The sequence below is a fragment of the Haliaeetus leucocephalus genome, unplaced genomic scaffold (assembly GCF_000737465.1).
Source record: "Haliaeetus leucocephalus isolate CR32 unplaced genomic scaffold, Haliaeetus_leucocephalus-4.0 Scaffold340, whole genome shotgun sequence".
Classification (NCBI taxonomy): Eukaryota; Metazoa; Chordata; class Aves; order Accipitriformes; family Accipitridae; genus Haliaeetus; species Haliaeetus leucocephalus.
Window position 1 is genome coordinate 2,522,624 of NW_010972776.1, and position 24,214 is coordinate 2,546,837.

Consider the following 24,214-nt stretch of genomic DNA (forward strand, 5'->3'; position numbering starts at 1 on the left):
GCATCTCGCTCCCCTCCCAGCAGGAGGGATTTTGTAGTTTTCTGTTGGACGCTGGAGAGTGTATCATCCCAAAGACAATATTCGTCATCGCAGAGACACTGCCCAGACCTAGCTCCTATCACCGTGGCCAAAGGCTTGGAATATCTCCTTATTTAATTACATTTATTAAATACTTGCCATAAAATGTGAAAACAATATGACGACAACACGTTATCTAGGATGAGAACAGCACGGCAATCTTAGATCAACTCTGATGTCCTAACTCATAAATGTTTATAGCCGTGGCTTGAGCCCATGGCAGGTAGGTAATGGGGTGAGCATGGCTTTGGTACTCATCATCACATCAGTCACACCGCGGCATCACTCTCAATCTGCACTAGGTACAAAGAGATCGAGACACACCAGCAACAACACCCTGGCAGCAAAATAACAAATATTAAGCCATTTCAAATGTTATTTTTCAGCGAAAGGAATGGAAGGAGATAGCTGACCACTGACTTGTTATGTCAACATGTCACACGCAGCAGTGTCTCTCCAGGGCATAGCAGCGCTGCTGACAAACACCTTTGCTGGTAAATGCCAGCTGAGAATCCGTTCCTCAGCGCTCATGGTTTAGGTTTCTTTACATCCATCCCTAGATGCTGGCCATTTAACCCCTTGGGGTTTTGCCGTAGTTTTTTCCCCTCAGGTTCAAGCAACCGCATTGAACACTTGTAAACTAATTTAAAATTCATATTCAGATTAGTATATATTGCTTGCATATGTATGCATATATGTACAGGCAGACAATTTATAGTATGAATGTATGTGTGTGTGTAGCAGAGACAAAAGGCACTTGCAAAATACATGTAGAGTTCAATGCTCTCTTGCACAAAAAAGAAATTTCCTGAAACAACACATCTGAAATACCCTTACAGATGTTTCTCTGCATTACCAAAAAAACCGTCCCCTGAGCTAAAATGAAAATTGATTTTGAAAAAAAGCTGAAGGATATGAGTGGATCATCATAATTGGATCAACATGCTCCAAAAGCTTCAGGCTACTTCAACTTCATTTCTTAGCTGACAGCTTTCTTTTGGAATTCTTCAAACCAAACACAAATGGTTTGATTGCAATATGTGAAACATTTGACCATCATATCCTTGACAGTCAGTCCGCTGCAGGGGAGATTTGATAACTGTTGTCAAATTCATAACAGCCAGTCTAATCCAAAGAACCAACAAAAAAACACAGGAGCTGCTTCAACAAAAACAGAGACGATATTAATGTAAAATGACACCATTTACAGGGAAAATAGAGAAAAAGGCTGTACTGGGTCTTTTCCAAACAGTGTTGCAACCACATGAATGGATCTTATTGGTTCTTAATTGTTAAAAGCAAATTAGGGATGTTAAAAATCCACTTGGTTTTCCATTCAATAGTCATGTGAGAAATCAAAGCAGCAACAACGGCAAGTCACTCAAACCGCGCATGTGCTAATTTACGGGCAGTACCGTCTGGGTAGATTAGGGCTAAATTATTCCTCCCAAAAAAAGAGGTGTTGCAGGGTGTATGTGATTGGCAAATTTCCACATCTCAGTACCGCTTCCAGTATTAAATGGATGAAAAAGAAAGGGGAAATCATGTAAAAAGAAGTAATAGAATAAAATCTAATGGTATCTTCTCTGTTTATTTCTATGACAGGCAAAAGTGAATACTGCAGCACTAATTGGCAGAAAGGAATTGAAGGCTATCATGGATAAACTAATTACTGGATGTCAATATTGTATTAAACATCTAGTAAGAGGAATTTTAATAAGTGCACGCTTTGTAAAGTTGAAGCTTCAAGATCTTTAAGAAAATTTTATGGAGGATTTAATTCATGGTCCTGAAAACAGCATTTTTGGAGAAAATACCCTTGATTCTCACTTAGGGTTAGGAAGGACTGCAACTCAGGAGCTTGTTCTTCAGCAAGTAAAAATTAATTTTAAAAGCAAAACCCTGTTTGCTGACAGATCTCAATCTTGCAGTCTCAATTAGAGCCAGCTATAGGGAAAGTGATAACTATTAAACAAATCTCTCTGCAGGGATGTTTCCAACACTTGGCTTTACCAACACTGAGCTTCTGCAAGACGCGTGATTCATCTCGGTCTTTAGTGCAATGATTGTACTCCCAGGCCTTCCTCTTGCACCTTCTCTCCTTTTCTCTTTGGCCATACCCACAATAAACATATTTAGTCCAGAGTTCTCCCTTGCACAATTATTGCTTAGCAGTGGTATGGTTTGGATTCCCTCCCGCCCCCCATTCTTTTATCTGTTTCTCTCTCTAAAAACTTGGGAAGCAAAAGGGATAAAGTTTAACAACTGTTCACAGTTCAGTGTCCTGCAAAATTAGAGAAACATCTGGAAGTTATTTTTGCTTCAGAATCATTTTTAACTGACTAAATGATCTCATCTGTGGTGCTGTGTAGGCTTATCGATGACAGAGAGCTAGCAGTATTTACCCCTCCTACCTGAAACGCACCACAAATCAGATTCCAAGGGTTTTTCTAGCTCCTTAAATCCTCTGCATTTTTTTCTTCCATTTAGGAACAGCATTCATTAAACTGCTATAAAACTAAATTAAGAGAAAGCAATAACATCAGATTAGAGCCAAGAAAAAAAATCAATAGCTCAGCATGAACAACTAAGTAATAGAAAAATATTCCAGACACTTCCAAAAGAGGAGTTTTAGCATAAAAGTCTTAGCTCATGGGAAAAGAGATGTTATCTGAGCTGGAATTCGGTTTGAACAACTGGGATTAATAAATCTGCATTCTTTAATTCCTTCTCTAGCTCTAACTGCCAAGCATTTTTCATTTCTAGCACTAAACTGCTGTGCAGTATAGTGGTGCAACGTTACCCAGTTTGCTTCTCCGCGCCCCGCTTTGGCTGCATGTCACTGCTGAGGAAAGGATGCTTTTTTTGTCAGCTTTTTTTGTCAGCCTTTTTTTGTCAGCCTGCCCTGCAGACCCAGCTGGATGGGCTCCTCTCTGCTGCCGCCAGCAGCACACACCTGCGGGGGATCCAGCGTCATAGCTGGACTCTTGCAGATTGAAGATTAGGACTGTCAAATGTAAATGCAATTAAATTTTGACATTTCTTGGGAGTTTCGATCAAGACCACCACACAGGATGAAGGATGGTAAAGAAACAGAGCTATACAAATTGATTTTCTTGAGAAGGCTCTCTATACTTTATTTAAAAGTGTGTAGCCAAAAATTTGGGACTGCAATGTTAAGCATTTGGGGATAGGATTATGACACAACTATTTCTGATGTGATAATACTGTGAAATAATTTTATTTGGGGACTAAAAAGAGATTTGTGGGAGGAGCTGATTTTTTTTCTTATACCACTGAGCCACGAGGCTGGAAAGCTGTGCATACAGATTCAAGTCTAGTATTTTCATAATCTATCTTGATCTGCTCTACTGGATATATTTTCCCTCTTTTCCAATACTCACGTTGTTAGCAAGATCATCTTCCCTCTTTGTCGGATTCCCTTACTCTTTGCTCAACTTACCGTGGAATCAAAATAACACTTGCTGGCTTGTCTGCACGTGTTGGAAATCTATTTGATGGCCATTACAGGAGACATGTTTTCAGGTGCAATGAGACGGGAACTTCTGCCTGGATGTATAGGGACAATAGATTTACTCTGCTATAGCGTTTATTCTTACCAGATGGCACAGGAAAGGACGATGTTGTGTTTCTGCTCTGGAAAGGAACTTTCTTCCTAAGCAAATGTGATGGCTGTGTGAAAAGCCCCAATTTAGACCATGTGCAGAACACATTGCCACACCACCTGAAAACTGTTAGCGTTTGAGAGCACGTTGTCGTATGAGACTTCAGGGAGCAGATACAGCACATGACTGGGATTGCCCTGTGAAAACATATATCGATTTCATGATAAACGGAGACCAGCAAAGGGTACCTGGAGGAAACCTGAAACTTCAGAAGGAGAAAAAATGAAAAGCAGAGGTTGTTTTCCATTGGAAGTCCCAAAGCAAAATGCCGTATCTCAGTGAGCTTGGCTTGCCAGCGGTAATGAAACCATCTGAACAAGAAAATGGTACATTTTGGTAGATTCTACTGCACGCTTTGGCTGGTAGATGAGGAAGCTTATTTGCATTTCAAAGCTGGCCTATATTTTGCTGATAGTAAATAATGCAACATACATATATATTTGTTGCTCGGAGGTAACAGAAGATCAGATCAAGATATGCCATTCTGCGATGGCTTCGACTCCATTGGGTGGTTTTCCCCTGGTCTGTCGGAAGATGTCCCAGTGTCCGGCGAGGTGTGACATTACCTGGAGCTGGAGCAGCCGGAGGTGTGTAAGGTGGCAGTGGGGATAACTGCTGGGTACCAACGCCTCCATCTAACAAGTCTGGATGCAGGAAGACTCCCAAAGCCCAACTTAGGGCTGTTGTCTCAACAATGGCATAGATGGATGATTATTTATCCAGAACAATTTATCACTTGCATTCTGACAAGAATTAATGAATTTGATGATAAACTCTGCTATGAAATTAATTATGCTAAATCCCAGATATTAAATGTAGACCTTGAGAACCCATGATTAAAAAGCTGAGAGATATCTTTATTTTTGTGGTCTAACAAAGATACATAGTTATCTATATTTCTCCTAGCTTCAGTTAGTTTTCCTCCTACTCAAAATGTAAAATTGATTTGTTGCATTGGGAAATAAACAACAAAAAACGATGCTTATCTTAGTTTGGTTATATGGCCATGATAAAAATTAATTGGTCACCAAAAATTAGTATTTAAAACACGTTACACTCAGTATGAAAAAAAAAGACTGCTAAAACATCTACCAAAAATGTACATTTGGAAATCTTATTCTAGAAAGCACCAGGTTCACTAACATATTATTAAGGTACTCGATGGAGATGGGTATGAGGTCAGGTACCACGGGAGCCTGAGCAAACACTGAGTGGAAATTCAACAAAAGGACTTTAGGTATGAACTCAGCACACTTCTTTTTTGGCTTAATCTGTTTGTACCACCTCAGAAAGGGCTTTGATTCATTATGATATTTCAGATCCAGGATCTGACACGCACGGCACAGACTCCTCCTCCTTCTCTCTTCTGTTCTCCAAATCTCTGAAGCAATTTCGTCTCTGCAGCTCCCTCACTCAGTGTACATATAACATCAAGAAGAGAAAGCCAGACAACCCATCATGATAAAAGGAGATAATTTAAGGCAAATAAAATAATTCCTCTGGAATATTAATATACCTGCTTAGACTTTTTTTTTTCCCCAAACTAAACCAATATTTAAATCTTATATAGAATGTCCACATTTTAGGATTTTAGGAACTAAAAGCAGACATCATTGGCAGGGGAGGAAGGAAAAAGGCAAATAACCAGAGATTGGTCAAAGTGTACACCAGTCAAGCAGCCCTTAGTAGAAATTATTGCAATGGATATCAACGATAGCTCACTCCAGTTATACTTAAGACAGTATGTTAAAACTGTATTCTGTATACATAGTGGGAACATCCTACGAACTTGAATAACAAACAGGATTTTGAAGCCAAGGAACTTTAGAGATCTCCAGAGAAAGCCTTGGTGGCTCCAGAGGTCATCTCAGCAATCACTACGAGAGTCTGTTTCTCCATCCATAAATGCTGGTATTTTTCTTTAAAGTCGGGGGAAGTTAGAAACAACAAACTTCAGGGGAAAAAAACCCTGTAACTCATGAACCCCCTCTGCATTTTCTCTGTCTTAAGCTGATAAAATCATTATTCTTCCTTATGCCTATGGCTCTCGCTCATCAGTACTGCGCCCACCTCTTCCATCCTACCCGTCACCATAAGCATTCAAACAGGGAGACATCAGGGTTTCATTCCGCTGTAGGAGGGACGTTATTCATAAAGGAAGAAGTACATGAGGGTGTTAAAGCAGTGCAGCAGAAGCTAAGACACCTGCATCTGTCAGCGAGGAAGGCTGGAGGAGCTAGAAGCTTTTATCCAAATGGGAATAGTTGAAAGAGTTGATGCATCTGAATAGATTTGCCTATAGGAGCAACCATGAATAAATTGGGCTGAATTCAAACACGCGTCAATCTTTGTGAGCCTAATGAGGTGGTTGGGGTTGATAGTCACCGCTCGCCACTAACCCAAGACCCTCTGGCTGAATTTCAGACCTTTGCAATGAATTCAGTGCTGGACTTTAAACACTTTTATTTGAAATAATAGTATCAGAATCCAGCCCGTTGTTGCCCTTCAGTAGCAGCTTTCTGCTGCTCAAGAACTTGAGTTATATTTATTAACCTTTCGTGATTGCTAATTTTGCATGCTTGTGGCAACATAGTTGGTATTATAATTACTCTTCTAGGGTATTAAGGAAAGATGATCCAGAGTCTGGTCTCATTCCTGAATTTGTCCATTTAAAAATTAATATAAGAGAACATTATTTAATAAGTATTACTTAATACAAAGCAAAGAAGTTAATCCTTTCGCCTTGAACCTGACTTTCAGACACACGTACAGTCGTAAGTATCTATTTTGTCATTTAAATCGTCACCCCTGTTGCTGATCCATGAACCACACAGCAAAAGATTGCTGAGGGTTGCAATGACCCAGCATGAGGGACAGCAGATACTTGGTCCATGAGCACTGTAAAAACCACACACAAACATGTATACACACACACACACACACACAAAACAAACAAGAAAATGATGCAAAAAAGAGGAAAGAAAAAGAAGAAAAATTATGGATTAGAACAAAGCCACCAATGCTGGGACCCATCAGAGCTCACTGCCTCTGCTTTGTGCCATCCCACGATGCTCCCTGCTGCTCCTTCTGCCACATGGCTGGGAAAAATTTTTTTGACCGAGAGATATTTTTTAAATGCTGAGAAGGGTTATAGTGAGAATGCAATTCAGAAATCTGTGAGTGTGGAACATACAGAGTTTCTTATCAAATGTTTCTGTTTTCCCCACCACTTTCCTCTCCATACAGGAGACATTATAGGATGAGAAGATCCATTCTGATTGCAAAGATACAGACACATATACGCACATATATATACACACATATATGTACACATGATATATATATACACACACACATGATATACGTTATAGTTTTATAGATGTGATCTCTCTTGATGCTTATTTTACTAAGAATTTCCAAATCTATTTTAACTCAAATTAAGAATTGCCTAATCCAGATTAACACTGAAAAGCAAAAGCAAACGTAACCTCAAGTTGTAATTTAAAAGGTAATTTGCCAAAGTAAAGGCCCCATTGCGCTGAGAGCAAAGTAAAGGGCTTCACTGTAAATGAGAAAGGATTAGGCCCACAGAAAAGTATTGCTATAGCAACAAAATAATTTATGAGACTATGTATAACAAAGCCAGAGCCGCAGAAATGTGATGGGAAGAGGCTCGTACATGCTTTAACAACATCACGCTTCTTTTTGTAATAACTAACACACTGAAAGAAATGAACGCGCTTTCATTTTACAATTTTGTTTTTAAACTCCCTTTATCAACACTGTTCGGCAGCTCTCAGTTACTGAAAAAATATCACGCCCGTCCCCGTCAAAAAGAAGAGGCAGTGTCATTAACAGACGCAGTCCCATGCTAAAAGGCATCTCCCCTCTGATGGATAACCGGGCCTTGACGAAGTTTGTGTGGACAATTTGCAAACAGCCCTGTGCAGAAATGTGAGCGATAGCGGGGGGTGCACAGCGATTTATCATGGCCATCAGAAACCCTCCCATCCTGGTAGGCAGCCTCTTTTAATGTATGTTTTGCTAATTGGAAGTTACAACGGTGGTCTGAAGTCCCAGCTGAACAGATCTTCCAGCTCTACAACTGTGCAGGAAAAGCTCTCTGCATCTTCCTTTGTAAGACTGGTTTAAAAGTTAGAAAAATTTATTATCATCACCATTTATCCTTTAAGGCTATAAAAATCTGCCAGTGAAAACCCCCCAAAAGGCTTAATGCATTACCAAAGCGCTAATTTTATTCTTCATTATTCCCCCAAACCTACGTTCAAAACCGAAGCTCCTGCTCTACAGAGAGCTGTTGTTTAATGTATTTCTGTATGTAGATCCTTGACAGAGACCATTTTTCTTGCCTCTCAGGTGGCTCGTATAGCGAGATTTATGTCCGTTATGCATAAATTCCTTGCAATATTGCTCTAGCATAATCAGCAGAAAATCTGAGAAAGCACCCACAGCAGCCACAAAACACCGCCAGAGACACTTGGACTCGAGCCACCTTCTTGAAGTCACAGGGACTCTGTTCCCATTGAAATCAGAGGCTTATTTTTGGACCCGATCGGTCAGAAGGACCACGAGGGTCCCCTCGCCCTGCTGAGCCCCAGCCTTGTCCTTGCCTGGCCTGAACGCAAACGTCACCGCTGAGCCGGACAGCCCAGTTTAGATACTGACCCCAGTTTAGATACTAAGACTTTTATTAGATCTGGCCCTGAATTTCTGTAAATAAAAAGAAAAAAAATTTTACAAATCGCTTTTCAATCCCTAACGCAACGTCAGCATCGTTCTCTCTGGCTTATATTTATGACCTCTTATTTACACACCCCCAAATCCGACCACGTGAACGCCTGGTTCCTTCCTGCTCAGTGCTAGAGACGTGCCCAGGCTTTTCTTAATTCTCTGGCGGAGCCTTGCCTCTCGCTGCTTGCTGCTTGTCGGGGTTGGTTTCAAGGCACATTCATCTGCCCGTGCCCTGTTTGGAGCACGCCGCTGCTAACCCAGCGAGCCTTCCCCCTGTACGGACCGCCTGCCCACCGTTCTGTGTCGTTAGATATTTTCATCTCCTTCGAATAAGTTCTCTAGCTGATATATAAGGAGAATAAAATTAATTCTAATAGTCAGGGTGCATTCAGGAGCCATGGGGGACCTCCAGGTTGAGACCTCGCAGCCAGGGTTGGTCCCACCACCCCAGAGAGGGGGCCTCAGCCAAAACATCCACAGGCAGAAGAGTCAAAATGAAAGAAAGCAAAATTTAAGAGTTAAACTCACCCTCAGCTCTTCTCCCTGGGACAAGCAGAGGAGAGACAAGCGACTGGGTAAAACATCTCCAGCATCTACGCTTTGCTTCCCTGGCATGGATCTGCTGAAGGTGGCACCTGGGGTGGGACGAGGACGATTCCCCCAGCACCTTCATCACAAGCCCTGCCCCACCGTCCGCAGACCTCTGCTCTCCTGGGGTCGATTACCTAAACACGGCGCTTCGGGGCAAAGCCAGAGCATCTTGGAGGGCTCATGGGAATGGGAGATTGCTTTTATAGCAGTAACGCATTTTCAGCAAAAACACCAAATAAGGATTGAGTTCCTGGTAGTCGTGGAGTATTTTTTCCTTATTCTAGCCCCAGTACAAGGCTTTTAGTCAGTTGTCTGTCTTTCCCACTAGGCTGCGAGAACTCATATTGGAGCAAAGCCTTTCATTTTGCAGCACAGACATGTACATAATATCCTCAGGCCCCCAAATCATCAAAATCCTTCAGCTTCATTTTGAGCCTAACTATATTCTTCAGTTAGGGTTTATATAAACAAGCAAACAGTAATTATTATGTAGGGGTTACATCTATCTGACGTATCCTGGTTTCATAACACCAGTGAAGTTATCCTGCAAGACGCAAAGGCTCGTAAGCGTTATATGACCTGCATGCAAAGTCCTTGGTATGCAAGCTGGGTGTTCAGGAGCTGTCCCTGATTTACACTGCAGTCGATGAAAAAATAATTGTACCCAAATTGTTTTTGGCTTTTTCAAAAATTTGTTAGATTATTTATCAGCAACACTGCCACTCCATCTTTATAGAGATCCTTAGTTTTGCTGACTGAACAACCATAATTTAAAAAAGATGAATTACTTTCAGGCAATGGGAAATCATCTCAATGTAAATAATTGCTGTGGTAAACAGGATTCTTTGCTGCTCCTCAGGGAGTGGCTGTAAAGGTCTACGAAGCAATTGTCAAGAGGGATGAGATGAACTGCACCGAACTTTGGCCGTCTAAAAATTAGGCACCTACTGCCCGGACGATCATGCACCACAGCTAATGAACACACTCCTCCAGAAGATGACTCATCCCATCTCTCAGCTGACTGTTGAGGAAGCCTTAGTCTAAATTTTAGATGATTAACGTTGGTGAAATGAATCTCTCTACGTCCTAATTAAAGCGAGGTCTTTGAGAGCTGTGCTTGATTTCTCACACAAGACCAGCAGAGTCATTCAAACTGCATGGGCTGCCTTTCAATTTCTGCAATTCCCACTTGAGCCTCTAGGAAGACTGTCCTTTATATTTTGATAGAATTTATTGATCTATATTTATTTATTAGACCTTTTTTCTTCCCAGAGTTTCAGATCAATATCAGGTCAATGGTGGCACAGAACAATTATCACGGCTGGCTGGCCACTAAACAGGGGAAAATTCCCACTGCTCTTGTTACTGTAAAAACAGAAAATACAAACTATCCAGAAAGTTCACAAAGGTGTCAAGTTAAACTGCAAATTCAAAATTCAGCTTGATGAATTCTCTTTAAATACTGTATCATAGCGATTAGATGCTTCTGGTTTTCCGTTTCAACAAAACATTGAAATAAAAGCCTGATGTTCCACCCGGTTTTCTTCTCCGTTCTCTGCTCTGGGGGACCATGTCTGTGTTCCCATCCTCTCCCTGTTCCTGCACTAAGACTGCATCACTGATCAGCAAAGCACCCAGCAGCACCCTCTGGAAGAGCATCTCTCCCCAACAGCCAGCAGCATCCACCTCCAAAACGCCTCAGGGTGCTGCAGAGGAGGGTGATGGGCATCCAAGCATGTGTCTGGGGTGCAAGGTAGGGTCAGCACCCCCCCCCTTCCCTGCCCGGGGGTGCAGGAGCAGCGTCCCAGTGTCCCCACTGCCCAGGCTGGGGACATGGCACAGGGCAAAGCCAAGACTGCTTGGACCTTCATCCATACAGCAAAACCGCGTCGGCCTATAGTTCGGCCTCCTCCTAGCCCAGATAGGAGGCAGGAATTTCATTTCTGCCAGCAAACTTTATTAACATAAAACGTTTAACCTGTCTTTTCCACGGGTACACGCTCTGTATTACATTAGAGCCTCTACAAGCCGAAACACCTTTTTTCCCTCCGATGCGCGCTCGCTGCTGAAAGGAGCCTGGCAGCTCGTTTCAAAGCTCCTCTGCCAGGGGAAGGTGGGTTTCATCCTCCTTGTGAGCCCCTAGAGGGAGACATGACCCAGATTTTAGGAGAAGGCATGCACGGGAGCCAGGCAGCCGCTCCCGAGCTCCCAGCTCCCAGGCGTGCCCGAGTGGGTGAGCCACGGCGGAGGGATGCTCCTCGCCGTGCGATGGATGCTGGCACTCGATGACCTCCTGGAGGAGCGATGCTGGCCTGATCTACGAGTAGGCACGAAGGATGCAGGAGGAGCCCACGCATAGCGCGTCCCACAGTGTACCAGAGCAAGCGCACGGGGAGGCACACGTGGGAACGGGAGGGGACGGATGGTGGGAAGAGCGGTGACCGGCCAACCTGGAGACGTGGCAGCTCCAACTTCTCCCTCCAGGAAAACTATGGCTATAGTAGCCCACGACGCCTTTTTTTTTTTTTAAACTAAGTGCATGTTGGTCCCCTTTATCTCTTTGTTCGCGATGATAGTAATATCAACGTTTAAATAAAGAAAAACGTTTTGAAAATGCCACAAAAAGAACAAGACTGGATTATCAGTGTATTTGCATGGACAATAAAATATCACCAATTCATGAAGATAAACTACATGGAAGATTAGTCTGAACTGCCAATTTCTTAAAATGTTTCTCATTTCTTGGTTATGGCTATTTTTGCAAATTTCCCTTTCAGAAATCACATTTCTTTCAAATCAGATCGTTGCCCTAGGGTTGTTGACCTTTATTTCGCCCATCTGGAAAACAAATGAAGCAGGAAGGATAACAATATGAGATACTAATCAGAAGTGCTGTTTGTTTTTTTGGAAGCTTGATTTCCAACTTATGTATTTCCCCCTAAAGGCACCGCCAGCAATACACTGGATAACCGCTCTGCAAGGAAAACCAGCAGCTTGGCCAAAAGTCTCTTTGTGGCATCATTGTCAGCGGTGAAAAGAAGAAGGAAAAAAAAAACAAAACCAAATGAATAGTAAAAATGAATGCAGATGTAACTGCAACAGTGTGGCTCAAGGGCCAGGTGGGGTACCTTGATATTGCTACTAGAGCCTTGTCATTCCAGATTTGACCTAAGAAGTTTAATGAGAGGTTAACTAGAGTGACAGGCAAGGACAAAACAACCTACTATCATTAATTTTGGTCAAAGAGATGGAACGTAAAAATGTTTGTAAATAGAGCTACGAAAATAAGCATACATGGGGAAGCGTTCATTAAGATGGCTGAGCCAGAGGGAAAAAGAAGAGCAGCCAAACATGGAACAAGGCAAACCAGTTTTAGTTTGTTTTTCTCACTAAGCAATGACGACTCCCATGATGCAGGTGCAGATGAACGGCACGTTTTGCTAGACTTGAAGAAGTATTTGTTAATTTGGAGAATCTGAGTCCCATAGTTCTAACTGGTCAATTTATGAGTTCAGTCATGCTGGAAATAAATCTGGTTTGGGGGAAATGATAGTGAGGTTTTAAATTTTTTATTCTTAGAAATCTGGGGGTAGTGAAATCAAGTTTTTAGGCAGCTCTCAAAAAGGGAATAATACATTTTAGTGTTCCTTAAATGCTCTTTTCTCAACAATCTCATTGTTTTTCTCACCACTACGTCACCCAGGTATTGAACTAGCCTTAAAAGACTGGGCAGGTCTTTGTGGAAAAACCTTGCCGAAACCCCACGCAGCAGACCCACGAAGCAGCCGTGGCTGAGCGAGCGCTACCTGACTACGGGTGGAGAAAGGTGGCTTAACTAAAGAGAATAAGATTGGACCAAGGAAAAGAATTTGGGGAGACCAGCACCGAGTCCTTCACTCAGCTGCTTGCTAACAGGGGCAGAGCCAAAAGGACCAGCGGCGGTTTGCAAGCACCGAGGGAGATCCGCACCGAGTTAAACCCACGCAGCTCTCGGGCTGCAGCACCAAACAGCAGAGCCATTATGTATGCAGCTCCTGTGCCCGCACACAACCTTGAATATCAGAATCTTCTTTGATGATAAATAGTATAAATGGTGGCTAGGACACTGAACTACCAGGGGATCGTTAGCGTCCCCCCGTACACGCCACTGAAGATGAGCAGAAGGGCTATTGGTGCAGAGTCTCCTCTGAAGGACAGACTGCTCGTATCCCATAATAGTAGATTCCATTTAAAAATAGCAAATGATAGTCAGAGGAATAATAAAACCTAGAAAATCATACCAAAACCCAGCAATACATCAAAGCCATTTTAATAGCTCTTAATACAGTCACTGACATAGCTACTGTACTTGCAAGGCTGGATGATGGAACAGGCAGAGGTTTCGGGTTTTACATTCACTTCATCCTAAAAGTTTCTGTTGCTTCTTGCATGTAAATTATAGATAATGATTGTGCTGACAAGAGGTTGCACTTAGCTGACTCTGCTATGAAGAAAAATTGGAAGAAAATACCTGGTTAAAAGAACTTTTCTCATTTTTCCCCTTGGGGAAAAAAAAAAAAAAAAAAAAGACAAGATGCAAGAAGTTAATTGCACAGGGCTTCTTATATCTCTTGGTGGGCTACTGAACCAGTGCCATAACTTAGTGCTTCTGGATACTAAGAGAGGAAAAATTATTTGATGTAGTAGGGGCAATCCCATGTTTATCAAATCATCTTGCTTGCCTGTAAAGCTAAGCTCCAATTTATGATGTTTTATGAAGCCACAGATTGAGCTAAGGCTATAAAAATTGGGACTTAATATTCAGGAATAAAAATGCATAGAGTACCACTGAAGTGACTTTTTTTTTAAAGGACTTGTATCCTCCTTGCGTTAAATATAACCAGAGAGGGTGACAATAATGGCATGCTGTCCACTGGAGAGAACACAAGACAAACAGCACAGGTTTGAGATCTCTAAGACACGAGTACTTGCTGCTATGCATGTGTTAAAGCAGAATGACGGGTCATATAACAGAACAATGGCCAATAAAGCACCATGCATCGTATGGCCCTTAGCGAGTTTATTTTCATTTTTAAACATTTTCCCTCTGAGAAAGCACAGAGAAGTCTCTCAAAGCACATCTGCCTGCCAGACAGGTTTTTTTTTTTCTTCAAGTGACCAAACACACAGAATGAAATTGAAAATTTACATGCAGCTGTTTTGAAAGCAGTCCTTTCATTTACTCACCTGAAGAAAAGGGTGAGATTCCTTTTTTATGTGCTTGAAAAATGAAAGTAAGAGAGATGGAAAATTTTCTAATCCATTCCTTCAGCCTCCAGAACCACCACTGCATCTGACACACTTTCCTACCACCTTCCCTCACTGATCTTTTATTATAGTCATTAGGAGAAGACACCCATCTACTTAAATTATATCTTTAAGGCCCTGGTGGAGCAAAGCACATAAATACCTGTTTAATGTTAGACATCTATTGAGCAAAACATTTAAGCATTCACCTAACTTCCAAAGGTGTTCATACGACTTAACGACTGCTTAAATTATTGCTGTGGAGAGAAGAGGTTATTTACATGCTTAACGTTAAGTGCACAACTGATGTAATCTTCTAAATCAAGGTTGAAAATCCTTAGGAAAAATTAACTAAGATAGCAATTATACAAGAATTGTTTAAAACATCACTTGATTTTTACTTTGAGATTTTGGGATCTAATTAAGAAGCAGGACTGGTGTGCTCAAATCTGTCCTGCTGGCTACCCAAGGGATTTGAGTGCTAACTTGCTTAAGCTCGTTTGAACAGTCCAGCCTTGATCATTAAAGGGATGTGCTAATGGCAGATGTGGGCACCATACAGTCTTAAGGAATCAAATGACTTAAAGCAGCGCAACACCTGAAGTCACTTTTACTATGATTTAAAGATATGAAAATGTTCAGTCTCTTAAAATGTCTTAAGGATATGCACAGATAGCCTCTTTAGGAGCAGCCTGTGCCAGGAAGAAGTTACTCCCCCAGCTGCTCATTAAAACCCACTTGCTGGAGGTTTTGAACAGATCTGTTGGCAAAGAAGTTCAAATGAGCACTTCAATTCTCTTCAGGGAAGAAAAAAAAAAAAAGAAAAAAAAAATCAGCTGGGATAGCTGAGACTAGTAATTCAAACAGTTTAAACCAACCTGGCTGAGAGGAATTAGGAGCATGAGCACACGCTACCCGATGGGCAGGCTATCTAACAGAGGCAGCCGCTGGCAGGGAGGATGACATCCACTAGCCTGAGCGGGTATCACCTCCACTGGCACGCATCCCGTGTCCCTGTTTCACGAGTCAACCATTTGTATACTTCAATTAAAAGTATTTCCTACAATGTAGGCCCAAAACCACTTAATATATTATTTTAAATATTTTTTCCTCATTAAATTACGATGATAGAAATTGCACAGGTCCAGGGCACAGGGCTCAGGAGACTGGATCCTTTAGATCCGGCACCACTGCCCGCGACTTGTTACGCGACCCCAGCAAAATTGAATAGATTCCTTAAACCATCACTATGAATCTGCAAAACAAATTCCCAGGTAAAACTCCTGGGTACAAATCCTGGCTGGGGCTGCCGTTCCCTGGATGAAGCCCTGGCTCTGCCATGCAAGTTCGTTTGCACCAGGTTGAAACTCCGCCTGCAGATGCAGAATCTGTGCACCGCGACAGAGGTGTTTGGGGCCAGAGGGTTATTTCTCTCTAACAGACAGAGGGTTACTGAGCAGGTGTCATGTGTATATTATTTCAGGTAATATCTTTTGTTTCCTACATTTTAAAATTTGTGATACAGCTGTGTACTCAGCATTTACAATCCATGATTTCCTTCACGCTCTCTCCATGTGCTTCCCTGGATCTGACAGGGCTAGTAAAAAACAAACGAAAAACTCTAATCCATGCTGAGGCAGAAAAACAACTCACTAAAACACTATCTAAAACAGGAGGTTTGAACTCATTGAAACTCTATTATAAGCTTGAGTAACTCCTGGAACAATAGAAAGCTATGCATGATTATGTAGGCAAGTAGAAATATGCAAGGCAGATGTTGTCCTCACTGCCACACATTGAAGTCTCATCACTGGCCTGGATACCATCTTCTCTGGGATCGTCCATTTGAGGTGGTCACGCCAGGGCAAGACGGCAATGATGCATCTTTAGGTCAGGTACTCCTGCTGATTGGGTGTTCAATTCGACTAAATATAAACTTGGTATAAAGGCAAAAATACCAGTGATGGAGTATCCCTGCAGAAAGGGAAACTAAAGCTCTAGGGTTATCTCAGCTCTGCAGAGCGAGTGCAACATTTAAGAGGAGAAAACGGGCTGTTGCTATTAGACTGATCTACAGTCAAAGGACATCTTATCTCATTTCCATTGGATATAGTTTGTTCTAGGTCACCAGAAGCCTAGTGATACAATAAGCACTTTCACTCCATTTCACCATTTCGGTTTTGTTCTTTTTTTATTCCTCTTCAGACTTTTCCTGTAGTGAGAGAAGCCTCTGTCAAGATGACTTCCAATAACAAAACCCCACCACTGCTCTCTTATTTTGAGCAGATTCTCAGCTCATGTAAACTAGCATAGCATTATTAGATATCAGTGGACAAATACCAGTTAATAGCAGCTTTGGGCCTCAGCTTAGATAAGAAATTTCGGTAACAAGTAGTAAATATGGTTCTATTTGACACACCTGGAACAAGAGTCAGTTGTGGTTCTTCGAACTGATGTTAATGAATTCAGCAAGTAGCAACACCTCACCGTAAGAGTGAGATCTCATATTAACCATCAGATGAAAGAAATATTTTTAAAAACCCCACAAAACCAAACAACAAAACCCTTGAGAATGGAGTGTAAAATATTGAAAAAGGTTGGAGTCCTAAGCGATGGGAACTGAAGAGACATTTAAGCCCACAGGTGTACACTAATCACACTGAAAGAGGTTGATCCCTGAAGCAGCTCCTCTCTTTTCCTTTTTTTCCTTTTTCACCCAGTGTACAAAACCAAGAGCAGTACCAGCTCCTGGCAGGGGATGGTTGTGATCCAGACACACTGAACTGGTGCCCAGCTGGCATGACTGGAGAAGACCACCCAGCCAAGGGCTCATGTCTGCAGCCCACCCCAGCAGCACCATTGGTCCATGGTGGCCGTAGCTGGCCAGGAGGAACAACCGCAGTTGTGCTGTTACTGCCCACCTTCCTCTGGCTTCTCTCAAATTTTGTTCCCACTCTTTTCTGGCAATTACCAGTTCCTTTGTCTGCTGCTAAAGCAGATAGAGAAGGCAAAGGTGAAATGCAACAAAAAAAGGTAGAGCTAGAACAAATCCGGAGAGAGAAGGGAAAGGGCTTGTGCTGGTTTTAGCTGGGATAGAGTTCATTTTCTTCAGAGTAGCTAGTATGGGGCTACGCTTTGGATTTGTGCTGAAAACAGTGCTGATAAAGCAGAGATGTTTTGGTTACTGCTGAGCAGGGCTTGCACAGAGTCAAGGGCTGTTCTGGTTCTCACCCCACCCCACCAGCGAGCAGGCTGGGGGGGCACAAGGAGTTGGAGGGGACACAGCCGGGACAGCTGACCCCGACTGAACCAAGGGATATCCCAGACTGTACGACATCATGCTCAGTGTATAAACCTGGGGGAAGAAGAAGGAAGGGGGGACGTTCAGAGCGATAGCAGTTGTCATCCCAAGTAACCATTACACGTGCTGGAGCCCTGCTTTCCTGGGGATGGCTGAACACTTGCCTGCCCTTGGGAAGTGGTGAATGAATTCCTTGGTTTGTTCCGCTTGTGTGCACGGCTTTTGCTTTACCTATTAAACTGTCTTTATCTCAGCCCACGAGTTTTCTCATTTTTACCCTTCCAATTCTCTCCCCCATCCCACTGCGAGGGAGGTGAGTGAGCGGCTGCGTGGGGCTGAGTTGTCAGCGGGGTTAAATCACAACAGGGCTGGAAGAACGAGTGGAAGAGATTTGGGGTTAAAATGTGGTCTCTTGCATCTGCCATTTTCAAAAAGCCTTATAATTTACACTTTACCATTTTCTAGCAAGCACACTGGATTGTCAGACTTGATAATTTTATCAGAAAGTTGTGATCGTTAGTATTTTTCTTAAAGTCTCAGCTCTCTTGATACAATGGATTTATGTTATCTGTATGATCTCCATTAATCTCAGCTCTCTTGCTTTTTAAAAAAATAAATAAATATGGCCCTCAGGTTTTCAGAGAAAAGTTTTAAAGTATGAACCTTAAGGACATGGAAAAAGAGAAAGCAAGTAGCTGACTTTTTAAGCCAGTGTCCTAATCTGGGGGAGACCTGACTAATCATTTCTAAGCACATGATGATGGGGATTTCTTACTGGCTGTCAGCAAGTGTAACATTGGAAAGGCAAATGGGTAATGGGAAAACCATCGGTAGTAATAATGTCTGTAAATTCCCAAACAAATTTGCAGGGCTGTACTGGGGGAGGTTGCAACCCTTTTGTAAAATTCGCTATACATGTAGATCACACATTTTAAGGTTTTCAAACTCTATGTTGTCTCCTATTACCTTGTAAAAAGGACAACTGATGGTCACACCAGCACTGTCACCAGTGGAGTGACTGGCGTGGAGGCAGAGCTCTGTCCTGGGTGCTTTCATCCTATGGAAAGAGCCATATGGAAACCCTGAGCACGGCAGAATGCCTGTGCCACCTCGCTGTGATTGCAGCCATCTAAGAAAAAAATCCAGCATCTGTAATTAGCCAAGAGCAATGCTGAGCGCAGAATTTGCACAGGCTCTTTCTTCGTGTCGTTCAGATGTAGCTCACGTTATTCTTCTCTTAGGTAGAAAACTCTGATCAGGGAGGAGGTCCTGGCATGTTTTTGTTTTTAGTCACTCTCACGTCTTTTATTTCAACTAAGGAATGAAGTGCAACTGCTCATCAGCACGGTGTACATAAATATACGTATCACCTAGTTATGCAAACGCCTGCCTGCAACCATTCAATAAACCAGAAAAGCACTACCTTCATTCAGGTAGTCCATCATTTTAGAAACCCAAAGAGTTTATAGAAACAGTTTATAGAAACGATTGTCAAAGACCCCATCATTTTGCAGTTAGTATAATTAATAAGGTGTGCACAAAATCTAAGAGTGTTTTAACACATGTTTTCAGTTGAATTGCATTATTGTTATGTTATAATAAAAGAGAGCCACATGTTAACAGAACACCAGGGACCCAATCTGATGCAACTGTTCAACATCAATAGGAAAATCAGAGGGGAAATATCAAGTTTCCTTCAAAATCATTTTGGTTTTCAAGAGCTGTGACTTTTATGTAGTAGATTTTGTGAAAGAGCCTCTGTTTATAAAAATTATTGGGTAGTGTTGGCTGTCAGAAAACATAAACAGGCAATTAGTGCAATAAGTAGAGCGATACAATGAACTCCTCCTGGCAGTCTTCTATCTGGAGCCAAGCAAGGCCCCTTTCAGCGAACAGTTAGGCCTGCGTTTAAGTCCGCAGGATCATCCTAGGAGCCTACGCGAACTACTCACACCTTAAAGTGTGTGCAAGTGGTTTGTAAAAGCTCAGAAATATCTTGGGGAAACGGGATTGCAAGGGTGGTCAATGATTTCGTTGTGATGTGGCACCACCTAAAAGCCATTTCAGAAAGCCTCCCTAGAAGTGTAAAAAAGTCCTGCGTGCAGTTTGGATTAACTTTAATGGATATAGCCCATTTGGTGGCCTTGGAAAGACTGTTTACTTCTGCGCCTCCCTACTCTCCACCTGGATTCCACACTGCATTTTCCTACTGAGTCTTGTTGGTGGAGATAGCTGGCTCTGCCATGAAATAATAATGAGTTTCAGCCTTTGTAGTGAATGTGGGCTTATGGTCTGTGGAAATATATGAAGGACAAAACAGCCCTCACGAGAAATGCGATTAACTGCACAATGTCACCCAGTTATCTTCATTTCTTCCACTCTATAAAAATCAATGGACGTAATTTCTTGCATGAAAACCTGACCATCAGAGTGTTCTGAAACTTCTCTCATTATCTTTGCTCCAGACCTGCGCATCATCTCCTGCACGTGTTCAATCCTTAAAAGTTACTCTGATGGACGCAAAGCCAGCAAAAAAACCCTGCTAAAATTAGCTCCCTCAGTGATGCTTTAACACGTTTTGGGAATTAGTTTGGGAACAACCGGGCAGAACCAACACATGGTGCTCTGGACACCTGCCCCAGGATTGCTCCCAAAGGACAGTTCTCCTGAGCTTGTTCCCAGAAACAGGGATTGTCGTGGGAGGCACACGTGAGGGATGCTGAAACAGAGATTTGTGGGTGGGTTATTCTGAAGCTGAATTGTTCCTAAGGAGTTCTCACAACAGAGGAAGATTCTGGAGAAAACTTCTCATCTGTTGATGAAAAAGTGGACCAAATTCATCAACAGAGGTATAAATGCTGTCAAGAAGGATGCCCTTTCTTCCTCTCTCTCCAAATAATGCATACAACTAAATCTTCTCCTAACACAAGGCCACCAAAGCCAGGGCAGTTATTCCTACTGGCACCTCATGTGTGCCAACATAGGTCTCGGTTTTTGTGCGAGTAGAAGGGAAGCACCGACAGTTAGATCCGACAATAATAACAACAGTAACAGCAGACTCCCCGCTTCAGTGACTTCTCACTAATTTGAAGCACCAAAGAACCATCTTCTCAAGCCTATTTGATCAGACAGCTATACCTCCCAGAGAGGTAAATGCAGGAGCAGGACTCTGCATGACCTTCATTAGCTGGGAAGCAGAAGGTGGGCTGACTTTTGCCACCATGCTCCTTCCCATCCCTCTGTTTTGAACATACTGGAATTTGACCCAACCGGTTCATCCCGATTCTAATTGGAGCCTTTATGTTAAATGCAAAAGTACTTATAACCTACACTTAAAAAGGATGCGAGTCAGGCAATGAGGCACAACACTTAAACTCTGCTCGTCTATAATATATATTCCTATGTACAGAAAGCATGGACAGTGTCAAATGAAACACGCAATTAGTCCTCCTCTAACAGTGAGCAGTTCAAACTGTAACATCATGCCAACCGTGATTAAGAGTGATACAGCACATCATCATTGTCAACACTATTCAACCAATGTAAACCTTAGTTAGAAATGTACTTGTCAGAGAAAAATGCGCCTTTGATTTCTATTACACTTTCCCCAGTAATTGCTGTCATCAGTGGCAGGTTATTATTACAGTTGAATAGAGTTTCAGTAATTACTTTTGCACAGATTCTAACAGCTTTTAGATTGAATGATATTCTGACAGTTTGAATACTCTTGACAACAATTACCTTTTTCCTGGTTAACACTGATTCAGGAAAATTAAAAATTAAATCTGTTCAGAGGAAACACTTATGTATGGCACTAGTAAGTGGGTTGATACAAAAATGTGTAAATTACAGAATGACTTAGAATAAAAAGTTCTTTTGCTCTTCCTCTTATGCTTTTAAAAAAATCAGCACTTAGGGTACATGCAGTACATGCTGGTTAGATTACCAGTAAATGATGTGAAATAATTTAAAGCACTTCTAAATCCACTTCCTACTGATCAGCTTGAAATGGAGAAAACACTATTGTGGAGGAAGGCTTATTGCTCCCACCCTAATTTTTGTCTTTGGTAGCAGTTGGATAATGGCTTTTGGCTTTCAAACCATTATTCTTAATCTCACATCACCAGATTATTTAAAAAAAACCAACCAAACCAAAAAAAACCCACAACAAGCAAGCAAACTGTCTTACAGTGGTAGCCTAGAAAAAAACAGCATATTTGTTATTTCTGAAAAATTTATCTAATATTGCAGGGGTCATAACTCAAATGGCTTGATTTAAAAAAAAAAAAAAAGTCTCATGCACAGAGCTCTCCAACTTGATTTCCCTCTTTGACAGGGTAACTGGCTTTGCGGATAAGGGAGATGCAGTCAGTGTGATACATCTCGTTATTAGTAAGCTTTCTGACACTGTTTCACATGACGGTCTTATAATAAAACTAAGAAAATACAGTCTAGAACTAGATAAAATTACCATAAGGTGGAGGGAACAATTGGCTGAAAAACTGCTCTCAAGGAGTAGTTATCAATGGTTCACTGTCAAACCGGGAGGAAATTTCAGGTGAGATTCCTCAGGGATCTGTCCTTGCTCCAGCTGTGTTCAATATTTTCATAATGACTCAGTTAAAAGGAAAAGAGATTACATTTATAAAATTTGCAGTGTTGAGGAGCTGGGATGGTGGGAACCCTTGGGAGGTCTGGATCAAAATCCAAGAAGATATTAACGGTTTGGAGTGATGGTCTGAAATTAAGATGAAATTCAATAAAGCCAAGTGTAAAGCGTTACACTTACAGACGAAAAATCAAATGTAAATGGGAAACTGCCAGTAAGGGAGCTGTATTACAGAGAAGAGTTTCAAAGTTATGGTGTCCTACGAGCTCAGTATCAAACAAAGGAATGAAACTGCTCCAGAAAAGGCAGTTTCGGGGATTTGTTAACAAGAGCATCATACATAAGACCGCTGTGGTAATTATCCTACACTGTTTAAGATGGGGCCTCAGCTAGAATGCTGTCTTGAGCTCATGTTTTTAAAAAAGGTGCAAAGAAACTGGAAAGAACTACACAAAGTCCAGCTGAGAACAGCAAGAATGGTCAGGGCTGAAGAAGTATGACTCATGGGAATAGGATTATGCTCTTTAGTTTAATAAAGAGAAAATTAGGGAGAGATATAATTAACAGTCCAGTTGGTGAAAGGCTACTGGTACAAGCACGCTGATGAACTGCCTTCAACGTCCTCCAGAGAAAAACCCGGAGACTTTTTTTTTCTTTTTTTTTTTTGTAAAGAAGTTTAGCATATTTGTTTTGAGATTTGAAGACAGTTTCCACGTCATGAAAACATACAGGAGATGACTTGCACAAGCTTCTTTCCCTCCAGAGAAAGGAAGGCAGGATCAGCACAGCCCCGACGCTGGGGCTACCAGAGCTTCGCTTGCTCCACGTCAGTGGGAAGAGCGGTAAATTCGGAGATGGGAACTACCAAAGGAGAATTACTAATGATGAAGACAAAACAAACCCCCATAGTCCCCCTGGAGCAAAAGATGAATGGTAAATTCAACTCATCCAGCTACCACGCTGGCTAAAACACACATTAAAAAAAAAATCTAGAAATATTGCCAACACACATTTAGAAAGGGTGGGTCAGAGCATACAGAACAATGAGACTTCTCTGCAACTCGTGACATCTTTTAAGATTTTCCTTTCAGATTTGATTTTCCTTCTATTTTCTGAGTTTTTCATCCTCAAATCACATTTTCAATATTTTTTCTGCTTCCATATTAAAAAGTACCAAGATCCTGTAATATGCCTTTTCACGATACCAACTTTAAGAAAAACAAACAAATCATACAAGACTTAAATTGGATCATAACAGGTGGTGACACTGAACTAATTGGAGAACATTTATTGTTCATTATCTTAGTTTAATTGGCTTGATTAAAAGAAAGCAATATATTATGGAAGAAAAAGAGTCCTAATAAATAAACCCCACACTGCTCCATCTCTTCTTGGACCAGGCAGCATTCTTGCCCAACCTGCTGCAACACTGGGTAGAGGCTCATTGGTTTCTGGTCACTGGATGTCATTTATTCCCACTGGAATGGAGGCAAAAGGGCAAGGAGTGGATGAAGGCTCAGCTCCTCCTCCGCACCCATCCCAGCCAACATGCATCATTCATGGCATAGGAGACGTGCTGCTCTACGTATGGAGTCTGTTGCAAAGCTGCGATTGAGCCTTTAGCTTTTGATGCTACTACCTCACTCTGACCTACGTGTGTATTAAAATATCATCATCTTTTTTTCTGCTCATTAGAATTATAGATTTAGTTTATTGTTATACTTTCCATAGAGCCTTCTCTTTTTATTAGCATTGTACAATCTGTACAAAAGCAAAATTTAGTCCTTTCAGGGAGCTGAAAGGAAGCAATCTTTTACATGACAAATCCAACATTATCATATGTAAACCTCATTTACTATGTAATGTCTTCCTGTTTCCAGTTCATTAATTGAATGAAACCTATTTTCATAT